The sequence below is a fragment of the Cryptotermes secundus genome, unplaced genomic scaffold, assembly GCF_002891405.2.
Source record: "Cryptotermes secundus unplaced genomic scaffold, Csec_1.0 scaffold262, whole genome shotgun sequence".
Taxonomy (NCBI): Eukaryota; Metazoa; Arthropoda; class Insecta; order Blattodea; family Kalotermitidae; genus Cryptotermes; species Cryptotermes secundus.
In genome coordinates, this window is record NW_019739214.1 from 349,812 (window position 1) to 366,181 (window position 16,370).

General features: G+C 41.5%; 1 protein-coding gene across 2 annotated transcripts in view; it reads left to right on the forward strand.

The window, feature by feature from the left end:
* The window catches only part of LOC111871683 (dual specificity tyrosine-phosphorylation-regulated kinase 4), a 559,052-nt gene that overhangs the window by 77,474 nt on the left and 465,208 nt on the right, over positions 1–16,370 (forward strand). The gene's annotated exons all lie outside the window — the stretch shown is intronic.

The window sequence follows — 16,370 nt, forward strand, 5'->3', positions numbered from 1 at the left end:
ACAGTCCTGTAAATTTACAGAACTAATTGGCTACATTTTTTCTTGTCATTCAAGACGTGAGGCACATACAAAAAAGATTCTTAAGACAGTGCAGGAACAAACAAGTGCGGATTGCACTCTCTACACAGAGTTGAACACAAACAAATAGTAACTGGCTGCACTAATGTCCCCAGTAGCAGCAGCACAGCTAGCTGGCAGGACCCCACTGATAAGATGCATAATTAATCTCGGTCAGAGCCAGAGAGGATGTTATACTGCGTGTGTCTGTGTGGTGGGCGGACCTACATCCCGCATAAGCACGCTTCCTCATCCATAATCTTGCTAAAACAGAATTAAGACAATTGTCAGTAATTACGTGAACTCACTCTCCGCTGAAGATTACTGTTTTCTGGGACATAATACTATGTAGTCCTGTACATGTTTATGTGCGTTTCTGGTAGAAATTGCTATTTCCATCTTCAAGGTGGAGGAGTAAATCGAACTTGAAAGAAAGTCGTATAGATACAAGAAGACAGAAGGCCGGTATAGGAGTCCTAGGACGAACCAATTGGAACTCGGAACATGTTCGCGGTGTAGGACAAGGTGAAGCCAGACACAGAAAATATAAGAGGCGTAAACTTGGCGGTGGTCAAGCTTATGACAAGTTTCGTTGTAGCATAAGATCTGTAAATTATGAATGATCTGCTCTGTAAAGCCTGTACTGACAAAGGATTTGTGTGTAAAGCAAAAGGAAGAGTTTTCGATAACATATTACATGTGCGAAATATGCACTTGAGAAAGGTCGAATGTACTCATAAGAGACAGACCCGTCTTCTCGTCAGAGAGGATGTTACATAAGGACTATTACCGCAAGAGTTCAGTTGGAAAAAAAACATCTCTGGTCGTGGGCCTCAAGGGGCCTAATGCCAAGACGAACTGATTGGCGGTGAATCGCCAGTCGTAAATTAATTCTGACTCTGACTCTGAGATAAGTGCCCCACAGAAACAAGGCCGTAACTGTCAAACAGTAATAAATATCTAGTCATGAGCTCTAGATGAGGCTCGGAACCAAGACTTACTGACTGACTGACTGACTATCAGTCGCAAAGTGACTTTGACTTTGAGATAAGCGAAGAAGTGAGATAAGATCACACCAGAGCGGAGATCAGATCAGTGATCAGAGGGAGAAGCAAGAGGAGAGTGGCAGAAGTCTTCGTGTGGCGAAGTTACAGTGAACATTAGAGTGTGATCATTGTTCGCAGTTACGAAGTGTTACAATTATCGTGTGAGATAATAGTCTGTAGTTCCGTCTGGCGTAGTTCTCCAATAAACAGCTTCGTCTAAAGCCGCAACCCAGTAATTATTTGTCACGGATACCCGGACACATGACAATAAAGTAAATCCTCGCTACTACTGGACTAATAAGGGGAGACAATTTGCGCGTCATTGCAGATGTCCGCTATAGCTGAGTGCGCCAAAGGATACAGACATAGCCAGTACACACAAAGTGCACATACGAGAAACAATGTGATTACTTGAAGGTTTTTACATTGCGGTTGTTTTTATTTAAAATAGTTTTGCATCTACAAGACTTTCTTAGTGCCTCAACATCTCTAAAAATCACAACTGTACACAGCCAGATTTTGTCCGTTGTATCCGAAAATCTTTATTTCCGAGTTCGTTATAAGGAGGGTTTACTGCACTTCATATAGTGACACTGCCAACCGGAAATCTTCCGGATATAAGACAGAAGCATTAATGCTTGGCCCAATTTGTTCGGTATCATTCAAATTAGGAAAGAATTCTACCACGTGCAATAGTTCGGGTTTAGCCTATAAAACATGAAGGTAAAATTATTAATCAATATGCCATGAAGACGCATGCTGGAGTGGATGTATAGACCCACGATTTCTTGACCTCGGCACTAGTCGGAAGTGGGTGGTGTTTCATACACCGGCCGCTTTAACCCCGGGGAAAGAGCCCTAGGTACGCATTAGATAAGAGGCTGGGTGGGCCCTAGAGCTCGTCTGGAAAGCGTGGAGAAGAGAAAATTCTTCACTCTACCGGGACTCGACTCCGACCTCCTGGTCGTCCAGCCCATAGCCAGTCGCTATACCGACTGCGTTATCCCGGCTCCATAAAACATAAAGTTAAATATAAGTTTAAATGCAGGGCATATCACTTCTATGCTTTGGGGACAACCTACATGGTTGCGTGAGGCATGTAGGAACTCTTTGTGCTCACCTGATTTCTCTTTCTACTTTGTAGTCGCCGGAAATCTTGATTGCTAGTTCTCGCTCTGGTGCTTTTAGGAAGCCATTTCTGGCACCGGAACAGCATTAAAATGCATTACGAAGCCAGAAAAGGAAAAGTTTTTTTCTCATAAATCTACATGCAGACTGTCCGGTCCTAAAAGTCAACGAAATAATGAATATATATAATGCGAAATGAAAAGAGACATTAAACTGCGAACGTTTCCATATAATGTGGTAAATTTAGCAGTTCTTTTTGTCCTTGGTCAAGTCGCTTTCTATGCGCATGCGTGTGTGAGTGCTGAATAAATCCGTACTGTTCTGTTTTGCGGTAGAGAGTGGACAGTTTTCTGTTTTTGGCAGAATTTATATCACACCCGTGTTTAACGTAATTGTAATCATATTCTGACATTGTAACAGAAGAGAAAGATGTTACTGGATTCTTGAACAGTAAGCAATTCATAGGCTTAAAGACGATTGCACACGCAACAGAGAGGCGGTTATTTCTCTGCCGTCCGCGGAGATAGCGTCGTCGACCAACAACAGAAGAACTGTTGGAAGCGGTGTTTTCTGTGCGGTCCGTGCTGAGAGTATATAACGAGGACCAGCTGCCATTACGACAGAGTCTTGCAACGGCAGTTAGAAGAGTAGATGTTTGGTGTGAGATGGTGGACAGCTGCGAGGACGTGAGCCCGGGAGCAGAGGAACGTCCATTGTTGGAAGGTGTACCCAGCAACGCAGTGAAGACCGTGACTGAGAATATTAGTCTTTGTGTGACAGAGATCTGTAAAGTGTAGTCACAAGTCATTTAAGAGTTCAATAAATCCTATTACCAATCCAACCCCCGTCTATATTCATTCAATCACGTGATAATATGTACCGTAACCAATATGCATCGATTTGTAGACCTTCAATGAGATGGGACGAGCGTCTGAAAGAGGCGGAGAGTGTCTTGCAACAATATGGTATTCCACACTGTATGGTGTCCCAGAAAAATGTACAACATACACATGAATTATTTCAGAGCGGTACTTGCAAGTTCGCCCAGTAAGCGTAAAATCAGGCCATTTCAATGGCTCTTCCAGGCCATTCAGGGTCCAGGTCTCTTATCCAGTCCCCGTAATCATTTTTCACAGACAGTAGGACTCTTTACCTAAACACAGGACAACACAAACACAATATAAACGCATACACACACCAAACATCCATGTTTTGATTGGGATTCGAACACCAGATCCCAACGTCCGAGCCAGCGAAGACAATCCATGCCTTGGACCGTGCGGCTAATGTTACCGGCTCACCAGATATTGTTAGGTTGATGAACTCAAGTGTAATAGGCTTGACTGGGCATGTGGCACGCACTTCGGAATGTGCGAAACTCACACATAATTGTAAGCAAAAAATCTAAAACTGATGACACAAACACGAAGACTATAATATTAAACAGATATAGGATAATATTAAAAGAGATATTGGGTGCGAACTTATTTCAACTAACTCAGAATAGGGCAAACTAAATATATTTGTTAAAATGTTAACAAACATCTGGGTTCACGAAAATTTTGGGGACATCTCGAACGTCTGAGAGACTATGAGCTTCTGAAGAAATTCATTGCACAATAAAATATGTTGTTCTGTTTAGCTTAAGTTGACTTCTATCTATGCACGAAAGTGAAGCTCTAAGCATTCTGAAGATTAAATAAGGTGCTTTCCCTTCAGTGAAGGCAGGACACAAAGCAGGCCGAGACCGATATGGACACGTGGTGAAATAAAGGCTCACTAAGCCTGCTGGGAATCGAAATGTGTTCGACCAGGCAGTAGTTAATCCCTTTACTAAGTAAACTGGTGCGGCAGTGCCAAAGCTTAAGCGGATTGTCGCCGGCTTCCAAACGCGGTAGCCCGGATTCGATTCCAGGTCAGGTCATGGGGGATTTATGGCGGAAAAGTAGCAGTGAGGAAGGATTTGTCCCAGTATTTCGATTTCCCTTGTCAATTATCACTGTAGCGGATGTTCTATATCTATCTATACCCCTGGGCTGGTACCCTAGGCTCACCGGCCGACGTACCAAGTGGACTCAGTCACACCCCACACCGCGAATTCAAATAACTGAGCTGGGGCTGATACTGAACACGAAATGTTAGTCAAGCCAGGGACAGAAGTAGTCGAGTTTCAGACGTTATTTCTTTTTCTTTAATTCGCTTAGTGGGGGGTGGAGTCCAGCTGGATCCACTCGGCACGGCGGCCACTGATTGGCCTACTGTACCTGCCCGGGTGTTTATGATGATGGAGAATTTGGTAGAATGAAGATTGGCAGGGGAAACCGAAGTACTCGGAGAAAACCTGCCCCAGCGCCACTTTGCTCACCACAAATCCTACTTGACCAGATCCGGGATCGAACTCGGGCAGCCGCGGTGGGAAGCCAGCAACTAACCGCTTGGGTTATGGCGCGGCCTCACGTTATTAACTTACAATGGGCATCTGTGTTTACTGTGCACAGATCATAAAACCATTGTTTAGCTTCAACGTTCTGTATGTATATATTTCCTATTATGTAACCCCTCTTTTTCAGATAGTGAACTATGAAAATAGTAGTAGTCGGTTAATAATGCATTTGCAAAACCCGCGGGGCGCCTATCAATAACGATCCGTCCACTCCACCGTCTGTCTATTCGAAGATAAATTTCAGACAACTGGAGAGCCAATGAACTAGACATTTTTACTAAAATTTTCAAAAAGGATCAATTTTGGTTAAAATTGGTCTTCATGTAACGTACACTTTACGTGAAGACCTACGTGCGACTGTGCTCTTAGGGTTCGGCCACACAGAGCGCTACGTACGCTACGCACGCTACGTTCCCTATGTCAGCTGCGTCGGAGAGTGAACACGTAGCGAATATAGCGTAGCGCTCTGTGTGGCCGAACCTTAATCCTTTAAATGTTCATCTACTTGAAAGGCGTGGAGGCGGATTAGATTACTTCCACCGTAGCCCTACGATTCGTAGAAAGAAGTGAAAATAGATCCAGGCGCCTGGGGGTTATACCTGGACGCTATTTGAATGGGATTAATGAACTTATGCAGTTTTCGTGCGTATTCAGTTTCTTAATCCTAAGGCAGTTGGTAGGACTCCTTGGACGCGGGATCAGCCCACCAAAAGGCAGCTATATACATAGAACAACACAAACAAAGAATAAAGACAAACATACATGGCTTGAGTGGAATTCGAACCCACGATGCCAGGGCTCGAGCGATCGAAGACAGTTCAAGCCTTAGAATTCGGGGCCACTGTGAACGGCACATTCGATGATTAAACACTAGATATATTTCATGTAAGTTTTATGTTTAACTTACCATATATCATGGGTTCAATCCCGGGTCTGCTCAAGTGAGATTTGTGGTGGAGAAAGTGGCGCTGGGGCGGGTTTTCTCCGAGTGCTTCGGTTTCCCATGCCAAGCTTCATTCCGCCAAATTCTCCATCATCATAATCACCCGGGGCAAGCTACAATAGGCGAATGAAAGGCCGCCGTGCCGAGTGGACCCAGTTGGACTCCACCCCCAACTTAGTAAATTAAAAAATTAATTACCATATATCATCTTCGAAATCATTCAACATTCGCCATCCAGTTTGTTTTTCCCATTTCATTCAATTTAAAAATCGACAATATAAAGAATCTCGACAAAGTCGCCTTTTCTCAATGTTGTGATATTGGCCTTTCGCTGACTCTTGTTGTATAGAACACGATTTACTTAGTCTATTACATTTATCTAACTTAAATGTGTACTTATTTACTTACTTACTCATGGAGCTGAGCCCTTCTGGAGGAGCCGCCAATTCTGCAGCTACTCCACAATTTGCCAGCATTTTATGTAACCCGAAGGTTCATTACCATGTTCACAAGAGCCCTCCACTGGTCCCTATCCTGAGCCAGACCAATCCAATCAACACCATCCCATTTTATCAATCTAAGATCCATTTTAATATTGTCCAGCCACCTACGTCTTGGTCTTCCCAGTGGTCTCTTTCCTTCTGGCTTTCCCACCAATATCCTATATGCATTCCTCGTCTCCCCCATTCGTGCTACATGCCCTGCCAACCTCATCCTCCTTGACTTGATCATTCTACTTATACTTGGAAAAGAGTACAAGTTATGAAACTCCTCATTATGCAGTTATGTGTTTCTAACCCTATGTAGGGTCTGGGATTCTCACAGTGCTTATCCCTCTAAGATTGCTCTCTTTTGTCGAGAAGTTTCTCAGTGCCAGCCGTCGAATCTCAACCGAAACAAAGATCGTATTTGTACTGCGGGCGATGAACCTGGGAACGCAGTTCTGCACGTCTGTGTCATGGTCCAGTGGACAGTGCTTCTCCTTGGAATGTGGGACATACCCGGCTGAGCTCCCGGCCTTGACTGCTTTACCCTGACTGAAGCCTTTCCTTGCTTCCTTCAGTCACTTCAGAAATCAATAGTTACTTATAAACTTATGGAGGCCACGACAGTCCTCATAACAGCTCTGCTGGTCCTCAGTCCACGTAAATGTTTCAGTTAATACAGTGTCACTACACAAACAAACATGCATGCATGCACAAAGCGAACATCACTTTCTGCTCCTTATTCCTGAGACTCTGGCTAGGACGTGACGACACAGAGGCCGGCTACATTCAAGGTTTTCGAGTTTTCTTTAGTTCATCCTGAAAAATGTAGTGATAATGTTAAGAAAATCTGTCCCTGTGCGAGACCCTTCGTGAAATTTCGTAACAAACTTTTTTACGATGCAGAATTGTTAGCCCCACGCCCAACCTCCAATCTGGAGGACCTCCTCCTTTGGCTTCATAACTTATACTTTTCGCCACGTATAATTAGACTGATCAAGTCGAGGAAGATGAGATGGACATGGCATGTAGCACGAATGGGACGAATAGAAATGCATTTAGGATATTGGTGGGAAAGTCACAAGGATAGAGACCACTAGGAAGACCAAGACGTAAGAGGAAGGGCAACATTAAAATATATCTTAGAGAGATAGGATGAGATGGTACGGATTAGATTAATCTGGCTCAGGATAGGAATTAGTGGAGAGCTCTTGTGAACACAGTAATGAAACTTCGGGTTTCATAAAATGCAGGGAAGTTCTTGAATAGCTGCACAACTAGCGGCTTCTCAAGAAGGGCTCAGTTCCGTGAAGTAAGTTAAATATGTTCCTACGCTTAATTATTTTAACACTACGCCTTGAAGAATTATACGGGGGTAGAGTTATAGCCTCACCATTCTGGACCTCGGCAATAGAGGGAAGTGAGTGGTCAAATTCATGACCGGCCAATTTACCTGGGTGAAAATGCCAAATGCACACATTGGACAGGAGGCTTGGTGAGTGTCAAAGCAGGTCGGGGCACTGTGGAGTAAATATAAACCTCCTGCCCTTGCCAAGAATCAAATCATGACAGACAAACCTGTAGCCCGTCGGTATATCGAGTGACTGTTCTCTTTAAAATTGTAGATGATTTCCATCTACACAATTTCCATTTCAGAAAACGTAAACCGTCCTCTCATTCTACGTTATACATTGAAATCTTTAAAAACGCCCTAAATTAAAGAAGCCGGTCACGGTAGCTGATCGGTCTAAGGCATGGACTGTCTTCGTTCGCTCGGAAGCCGGGATCATGGGTTCGAATCCCACATAGGGCATAGATATTTGGTGTGTGTATGAGTTTAATCTGTGTTTAGGGTGAGGCCTTGCGAAGAGCTGATCATCCGTCCATGAAGTCCTACCTTCTGTAAAAATGATAAATAAAATTAAGAAATCAGCCCTATGCCCCAAAGTGGAAACAAGAATAAAAATTAAAGAAAACATAATTTAGAATCTTTATGTGTATATATATGACATTCTGTTTTGGCAAACGCTGTGGCCGCCGTCACATATACGTGGATCTAGGTAAGCAACTCAGTAGAATCCGGCTTTTAGCAGTGCCCACTGTACGAAGTGCAATACCTATCTGTCCGTCCACATATTCTCACATTCGAAAGTAGCGAACACATTTCTGTTAATGTTTTTAGAATCGTCGTCAGCCAGATGCACTCTACACTTTACACTAAGGTCAAACACTCGTTTAAAGTTTAATGAGAAATAACTCTTCATTAAGAAAATAAAAAAATTACATAATAAAGGCTATTCAATTAGAACCTATTAGCTAACTAACTAACTAACCAACCCCATGCAGCTGAACCCTTCTTGAGAAACCGGCAGTTGTGTAGCAAACATCGGATAAGTCGCAGTGCCTTTCTTTCTTCTTTCCTTTCTCAATCTGCTCTTCTTGTATCTTACGGTGTCGAGGGAAGTAAATTTAATTTTCTCTTGATTTTATACATAGTCGGTAGGACTCCTTGGGAGGGGGATCGGCCCGTCGCGAGGCCGATATCTAAACACAAACAAATATCTAAGCATTGAGTGGGATTGGAACCCACGATCCCAGAGTCCTAGCGAGCGAAGACATTTCATGCCTTAGACCGCGCGGCCATTGTGATTGGCTAGTCACAGTAACACTGCCGTCAGGTAGCCCATCCGAAAAGCGGATGAACCGGAAAATGACTAAGAAACCTTCAGCTCTTACTGCGGAGCGATGTCACTTTTTAACGCTAAGGAAACAGGATCCAGGTAGTGTGTCGCATCACGCATGAATAACAAACAGGGGCAATGTAAGGTAAACAACGGCTGCTGTTTTGTGTTTACTATTCCAGTCTCCTCCTGTTGAGAACCCTACACGTTACGCGTTTCGAATTATTTTTACTTCCTCACAAGCTATTTCCGGTTCCGTTGGCTTGAATTGCGCGCTGTTCCAAAAGCATTTTTCTTATTAAAATAACAAGATTTCTTTCTCCGTCCGCTTTTTTTTTTAAATAAGTTGCGCTCAGGTGACAAGACTCTTTCATTATTATACAACACGCTTTTAATAAGCAATTATTTAATATTTTAACTACGCTTTTAATAAGCAATTATTTAATACTTTAACTATGGGTTTTTAACTATCGTTTTAAAAATCATAAGCACTGCCAACGGAGCGGGTTCTGCTGCATTTATATTCAGTATATCATCTGTCATTACTATCTACCGAACCAACTCCATGGAGCTGAACTGTTCTTGGGAAGCAGTCAGTTCCGTAGCTACACATGAATTTCCCAACATTTTATGGAACCCGAAGATTCATTATCGTGTTCACAAGAGCCATACACTGGTCCCTATCCTGAGCCAGATCAATCCAGTCCATACGATCTCATCCTACTTCTCTAAGATCCATTTAAATATTATCCACTCACCTACCTTATGATCATCCTACTGGTCTCTATCCTCCAGGCTTTCCCACCAACACCCTTTCTGCATTCCTGTTCTCCCCCATTTATGCTACATGACCTGTCCATTTTATCCCCTTTGACTTAGGCATTCAAATTATACTTGGAGAAGAGTACAAGTTATGAAGCTCCTCATTATGCAGTTTTCTCCAGGCTCCTGTCACTTAAACCCCTCTTCAATTCAAATATTCTCCTCAACACTCTGTTCTTAATCACTCTCAGTATATGTTCCTCCCTTTATGTCAGAGACGAAGTTTCACACCCATACAGAACCACAGCCAAAATTATAGTATTGTATATTATAATTTTTATGTTTTAAGACAGCAGACGAGAGGACAAAAGGTTCTGGGCTGAATGGTAACAAGCATTACCCGAGTTCAATCTCCTCTTAGTTTCCTCCTCAATCAAATTCTGATCGCTACTGTCGTTCCAGAATATTTGAACTGTCCCGCAGTTTCACAGTATCTGTTAGCTATCTTTATCAAGATTTTGCCCTGCATCCTGGCGAACTACGCAGTAAATATACTTAGTTTTCATTGTGTTTACTTTTAGATTTTTAGACCCCATCAGGATCTATTTAATGTTATTTAGAACGTCTTTCGATGTAATGAATATTTAACAAAAGTCAAAAGAAACAAATCATTTATAGTGCATATCTCTAGCTACTCTCGTACATTTTCTGCGTAATAGCTTTGAAATAATAGATCTGATTTATCTCCAACAAAAGATCATGATGATAATTATACAAAGCACGATTACATTTGAATAATATATGTACTCTACAAACCTAATCCTTCCAGCCGCACTATGGCCCTGGGGTTTACTCAGCCTCTAACAGGAATGAGTACCAGGAATTAATTAAATAATTTTCCTGGGGAGTAAAGCGCGGCCGACGCGTAAGGCTGACAACCTTGCCGCCATCTGTGAGCCGACTGTCTAGATAATATGGGAGCCTCAACGTCTCACAACCCTATGGGCCTTCACGGCCTGGTACAGGGATAGCTTTATTTACTTACTCCATTCTGATACGTTTACAGTTTTGTTAAAACTACATTTTCTATCAAATTATACCGTAAGGTAGGGGAAGAAGTTTCGACAATAACGTTAACTGAGTTGTATGCGTGAAACAGAAATATACACACCGTCACCATCAAGAGTGTCTTCTCAAAAGTCGAAACGCCACTTTCACTTTCTCTCTCTCTCTCTCTCTCGCTCCTTCGCTTTTTGTGTAACCCCGCACATATCCTCACTACACCTTATACTAATCTACGTGTCACTTCAATTCTGTAACTGGACCACTAATCACATTATTGTAGAAGTATTTTTACCCAGTAAAAGTTAAAGTAAAGTTGTTTCTGTGTTTAAGTAATTAGGCACTATACTATGACGACATGGGGGAGTGGAAGTATAGCTCCAACATTCTTGACCTCAGCACTAGCTGGAGGTGAGTGGTCAGCTTCATGTCTCTGCCGCTTTACCGCTGGGGGAAAGAGCCTACGATACCCATTGGATATGGAACTGGGTGGGTCCCAGAGGCGCTGGACGCTGCAAAGTAGAGAATGTTCTATTTACTCTACAAGGAATTGAACCTGGGCCGCACAGTCCGTAGCCCGTCGCTATGCGGACAGACCCAGGCCGGCTAAATCAATTTTTTTATTTAATTAATTAAATGCTGTGCTTTTAAGAAATGTGGAATGTGAATATATAGCTCTACTATTCTTATCCTCGACACTAGATGGAGATGAGAGGTCAGCTTCACGTCCCAGCCGCTTTATCCCCGGGATCCAATTTTATGGGACACTGAGTGGATCCGAAATCTAGTCTACACTTTATGGAGAAGAGAACATCCCTTTCTCTTGCCTGGAAGCGAAATCTGATTCCGCAGTCGTTCAGCCCTTAACCTAATCATTATACCGACTGAACCATTAAATCGTTATAACATTTCGAAAGTAAAACGTTGCCACAATTGCTCTAGCGTAACCTTTTAGTTTACGTTGAAACATCACAATTTATATGTATTAAGTCAGTTTTAAGTCCGCAGCATTTTCGAGGCAGCCAAATTAAAATTTCCGCCTTGTAATGAGCGAGTAATTAAGACGAACTCAGCAAAATTCTTATCGTTCGGGGTCCGTGGAGCGCATCCTGCGGTCCCATTCAGTAGAGTGCATTTAATGCACGTCTTTGGACTCGCAATCAGATTCGAAAATATTCCGTCACTCAAATTTGAATCTGTAACAATGTAACAATTCAAATGGGGATATCAAACAGCAAAACATTGTAATTTCATGAAATTACAGCTATCTGCCCGTGTCTGATCAGGTAATTGTTACAGGATATGGCTATAAACACACAATTTTGTTGTAATGTAAAACTACTTGAAAATTATCAAAAGAAGATAATGTAGATTCAAGGTTATCAGGATGAGACTAAGAATACAGTCTTTCCATATGACATCGTGTAGTTTGGTGGATCATAAAAGACTTTTCGGAAGACCGTATTGCCTTCTTCTTCAGGAAGTGTAAAAGCTAAGAAATATCTTACGTGATGAAGATGGAGGCAGTAGATTTCTTCGAAACAGAAGACTACAGAATGTCAAATGGAAGAATACGATAATATTCTAAATAATGTAGTCCAGTCGGCTTTAAAGACAAAAGAACACCCTCCAAGTAAAGTGTGTATAATTTATACTACAGCCAAAGCCAGTTAACATCGGTCGTTAAACAACATTCATCTGTCTCAGCATGTTAGGCCTTCATTATTTTACAATATCTACGTATTCAATAAGACATACACCTGAATTTCATCTAAATAATATTTAAAATGTTGATCTTTTATGTGAATATTAAGTACAGAAATCTTATAAGATAGCAAAGTTTGTTATAATATTATGCTACAACGCAGAAGGTCGTGGGTTCGATTCCAGATGAGATCATTTGATTTTTCATTGACCTAATCCTTCCAGTCGCACGATGGACTTGGGTTCGACTCAACCTGTGACAGAAATGAGTACCAAGAATCTTCCTAGGCGTGAAGGGAGACCGGTGCGTAAGGCTGACAACCTTACCGCCATCTGTGAGCTGGTTGTCTAGAAAATGTTGGAGCCTCCACGTCTGACTACTCTATGGGCCTTCAGGGCCTGTTACAGGGATAGCTTTACCTTTACTTAGAAATCTTATGAACTGAGTTAATAATACTTTAGTGCTTGATTCTGAACCATCTTATGCCCTTGTGTGCTGACCAACAGCGAAATTACTTCTGGTATTCCACGAGTCTACCCGAACTTGCAACACAGCTCGTACACCCATACTCGTACCGTAAGCAGACAAGGCTTATTTCAACATGCAACAACTAAGCTTGAGCCAAGGTCCATTTCACAACACGCATAGGCGTATTACAATAAGCCTTCTTCGAAGACAGCAACGTCAACAAGGATACGGTATCGCAGATATGCTCATAAACGAAAGCTTCCTCTGACGAATGTGGTAGGCACATAGACCGGTCAATTAATCTGGAATTATGAGTCTTGACCGCAGTTGGTAGGACACCTTGGACGAGGGATCAGCCAATCGCAAGGCCTCTACCTACACACGATAAAACAAACATAGAAAAACGCGGACATATAACTATACCTCGAGTGGGATTCGCACCCACTATCCCAGTCTTCGAGCGAGCAAGGTCATTTCATCCTTAGGTCGCGCCGCCACTGTGATCGGCTGAAGGGAAAGTCACTTTTAAAGTTAATTCTGATATGTCGATTTCAGTTCTGGTCAAAAATTCTGTAGGGTGTGACAGCTTTCTGTACTAAATTTTAGGTCAACAATTTGTTTTTTTTTTCTAGGTATTCTTACAATTTTTGTAAATAATTCCGTGAGAACATAATATTTTATTACTGAATAATGTTCATTCTCTATTATATAACTTCATTATTTTAAATTGCTTATTAAGTAGCATGTATGTTATTACGTCTTCATACAAGAAGAACGCAGAATAACAAAAGAAATATGTTTGTCATGCTTTTAGTGTCATTTTGTAATTAGTGTACCCGGTTTTATAAAAAACTGATTTCTTAAACTTGTCAAATGTAATTTTCTATCCAGGAAAACCAGGTGAGACTGAACTTTGATGAGACATATCAGCTGCTGGTCTATGCTGCTGAAGTGAATCTTCTGGGTGAAGACATAGATACAGTATAAAGAAAAATACAGAAACGTTAATTGACGCTAGTAAGGAGGTTGTTCTGGAAGGAGACACAGATAAAACTGAGTATAAGTTTCTTTCTCGTCACCAGAATTCAGTGCAAAATCATGATATAAGGATAGGAAACAGATGTTTTGAAAATGTCGCACAATTAAGATATTTAGGAACGACGATAACAAATAAAAACCTGAAAGAGGAGGAAATTAAGAGGAGATTGAACTTGGGTAATGCTTGCTACCATTCAGTCCAGAACCTTTTGTCTTCTCGTCTGCTGTCCATAAACATAAAAATTAGAATGTACAAAACTATAATTTTGCCTGTGGTTTTGTATGAGTGTGAAACTTGGTCTCTGACATTAAGGGCCGAACATAAACTGAGGGTGTTTGAGAACAGGGTGTTGAGAATATTTGGACCGAAGAGAGATGAAGTGATAGGAGGTTGGAGAAAACTGCATAATGACGAGCTAAATAGCTTGTACTCTTCTCCAAGTATAATTATAATGATCAAGTCAAGGCGGATGAGATGGGAAGGTCATGTAGCACGAATAGGGGAGAAGATGAATTCATATAGGATATTGGTGTGAAAGCCAGAAGGAAAGAGTACACTGGGAAGACCAAGACGTAGGTCGCTGGACAATATTAAAATGGATCATAGAGAGATAGGGTAGGGTGGTATTGACTGGATAGATCTGGCTCAGACTAGGAACCAGTGGAGGGCTCTTGTGAACACGGTAATGAACCTTCGGATTCCATAAAATGCTAGGAAGTTCTTGAGCAGCTGCATAATTTGCGGCTTCTCAAGAAGGGCTCACCTCCATGAAGCTAGTTAGCTAGTTAATGTAATTTTCTATCCAAATTTAATATGCTAATAAATACTAAAACAGGAACAGGCCTATATATAGTTAGGTTCACCAGTTCACCATTATGTAAGTCTGTCTCTATTTTTCAGTTCACATATTGGTTACAGACATAAGTGAAGTGTGTAGTACTTTGGATTTCGAATAGCAGTTATTGTTTATATCTGTCTGGTTCCTCTACACGTGTTTCATCCATATTTTCTGAAAACTAGACACCTATATAGATGTATGTGTCACTTCGCACAGTTACGCATAAACATACATCTACTTAAATGTATTTTATGATTTTTCTTCAGTCGGCATTGTCTAGATACCACATACAAAAACATTTCGTGAGCACTAAGTCCAGTCTGGGCTAACAGCAAGCATTGTTATCAGCTACAGGACTGGGTTTCGTCAACTGCATACCACGCCTGTGTACGTGGCTAAGTATACAATCAATACAGTAACTGTGGTTATAAATGCAGAACTTTTTATTGGAGGGTCCATTGGGAGCTTCCATTTCGGACCGAGCAGGCACATAGGTACGCGTATCCCATGCGGACTGATGTGCTTGTGAGAATTATGAGCATACACGTACAGTATGTATGAATACATTATGTCTGAACATGGTCTGTAAGCAAAAAATTTACTGTAATAAAACAAACAATGTCAAATATTTGGGAAGGAAAGACAGAAATCAGAATATGATTCAGGAAGAAGTCAAGAGGAGACTGAATTCTAATAATGCTTGCTACCATTCACTCATGAAGAGTTTGTCCTCTCGTCTGTTGCATAAACATGTAAAAATAAGAATATATACAATTATAATATTGCCTATGGTTCTGTATTGGCATAAAAATTTGTCTCTGACAATAAGGGAGGAACGTAGACTAAGGATGTTTGAGAACAGGATCCTGACCGATAGAATATTTGTATCAAAGAGGGGTGAAGTAATAGGAGGTTGCAGAAAACTGTATAATGGGGAGATTCATAACGTGTACTCTTCGACAAGTAAATTAGAATGGTCAATTCAAGGAGCATGAGATGTGCAGAGAATGTAGCACGAATTAGAAGAACAGGAATGCATGCAGGATACTGGTGGGAAAGCCAAAAGAAAATAGACCACTAGAAGACAAAAACGTGAGTGGGTAAAAAAAAATGGATCTTAGAGACATAGGATGGAGTGGTATGGAGTGGACTGATCTGGCTCAGGAAAAGAAATACTGAATTGTATATTCAACGGGAATAAACAATTGAAAAGAATTTGCCACTTGACACTATCCTAAGCCAGCTGGATCCATTTCACATTCTTACAAACTATTCCGTTATAATGATGTTACTCTTTTGTCCACGCCTAGGTTTCCGCAGTGGTACCAACTGTTCAGACTTTCGAATGTATATTGGAGTGAAATGTGAGAACGATCGTTAAGCTATCCATTGCGAACTGGAAAAATAGGCTACAAGCGTGTCCTTCCATATGCTTACCATTTCAACATTTATGGTAAGCTTCCCAAATCATTTGGTGTCACAGACACCTGCTTGTAAAACAGAATCTTAAACAACCTAAATTTCAGCTAAGAAGACATGTAAAGTTGAAGAGTACTACATTCTAGGCTGTGGCGCCGCATAGTCTGGTAGGTTTTTGCTGACATTTGGGAGGAACGTACTACCTCCATCTTCAGAGTCAAAAATATTCCGTTTAAGTAAGAGCCTTGTTCCCAAACGTCGGTGGATTTCTACCATAACATCCCAGAAGATAGT